The following is a 1,944-nucleotide window of genomic DNA, read 5'->3' as shown; positions in this document are numbered from 1 at the left end:
GCGTCAGAGGGAGAGGGGCGGGGTGCGTGCGCGATTGGACAGAAGAGGGGGCGAGGGGGCGTGGCCACGCTCCTGAACGCCTCGGGGGAGTTCCCCCTAAACATCCAGCTCTACAGGAAAGTTCAGAGCTTTGGGTTCTTCATTCAACTCATCATTACTGAGGAGGACTGAAGGGTGGATCTTCCTATTGTTCTTCCTTTTTTTTGTTGTTGCTATTGTTGTTCTTCTATTTGTTCTTCTTGATCTTCTTCAGTCTGGTTAGTCTACTGCAGAACCACGTGGTGAAACGTGGTGTTATTTGGACAATGGTTGGACCGAACACTCTAGTGCCACCATCGTGTCAAATTTGGATCTAATTTGTAAATATTTTATAACTTTTGAACCCTGTATCCAAAATGTAAAAGCCGGATCTCCCAGGATTCTCCACTGTGCCAAAACTCCCAACACTTCCTCCATCATATAGAGCACCTGCAGAAACTCCCAGTGTTTTATGGTGTTTAAGAAACGCATGCAGTTTCCGTTTTATTTATATGAAACAAACTCAGTAATTTGAAGTTCTGAAGATTCATTTTGACCAAACAAATCTATAAATGTCCAGATGTTCCAGTTTATTTAATTGAAAAATCCTCCATCAGCATGAAGAACAGCTTCCTTCACACACTCAGCATCCAGACACTTCGTTTCTCCAAACATTCAGCTGAAATATTGAGCTGTGCTTCAAAGATGTTCTTCACTAGATGGAGATTTGTTGTTCATCTCAGAGCAGTTCAGTAGGATTGAGGTGTGGTGTCTGGGCAGGTGGTTCCATGATAAATATCACTCCAGACGTCTGTTTACTCTCTAAATAACACGTACAGAACTCAGACGTATTCGTCGCTTCGGCTCATCGCCTTGTTGTACGCTAAAGTCGCTTCTACTGAGCCGCAGTCCAGACGGAACTGGATCCATGTTGGTTCAGAATTCCTTTCACTTCCGGAATCCTCCCCAAACCATGACACTTCCACCTCCACGTGTGAGTGTGGGGGTGAGGGAGTCTGATCTCATCTTCTCTTCTGTTCTCCTTCTTAAACGAGTTCTTCTGGTAGCGACACAAACGTCCTATTTGGACTCAACACAACTTTTATCCACCGATTTATTCCAGTTTATCAAGGTGTTGTTATTGAGTTGGTTGTCTAGAAACAAAAGGAACATTCACGTGTCTAAAAAACTCCCAGAAAAAAAAAACAGGTCTTTTCACTTTTCACACATTGTATTTTGTCCTCCTTCTACTACGCAGTGCTTCTAAACATCTATCTGGCAGACGTCATTTTCAGAGAAAACCTCACAAACACAACAATTTCAAACACTCACATTTTACCCCTTGACACATAAAACACTAAACACGGTAGGCACCTTTAGGACCATGTTTTTAGGCTCAAACTCCAGTCAAAAGCTACAACAAAGCAAAACATTTTTATATCTGTCTGTCTTTATCGCTCTAGGGTTAGAAAATATTCTGTCTAAGAACTTCACCACAGTCCCTCAGCACAAATACACCATGAATGAAACCAATAATCTCTCTCAAAGCCCTCTGTCCGATGGGAAGGATCTGATTTCCCTTGATTGGAGAACATCTGTAATGCATCTGTAACCAGAGTCTCGGTGCTTGGACTCTAACTCCAAAAATGCTGCTTTCAGCAATAATAATAATAATAATAATGATCCGAATCATAAATAATTAATATTTTAATAAAAAATATTTATATTTTATAGATATATATATATCTTTTTATATATAATTTTCTATATATTTAATTAGTCAAAACCACAAGTACTGATTTATTTATTTATTTACTTATTAGCATTTAATACAAAGAATAACCCAGTGCAGGTCTCAGAGCAGGTCTCAGAGCAGGTCTCAGAGCAGGTCTCAGAGCAGGTCTCAGAGCAGGTCTCAGGGCAGGT

The sequence above is a fragment of the Silurus aristotelis genome (assembly GCF_946808225.1).
Source record: "Silurus aristotelis genome assembly, chromosome: 2".
Classification (NCBI taxonomy): domain Eukaryota; kingdom Metazoa; phylum Chordata; class Actinopteri; order Siluriformes; family Siluridae; genus Silurus; species Silurus aristotelis.
This window is presented reverse-complemented; position numbering follows the sequence as displayed.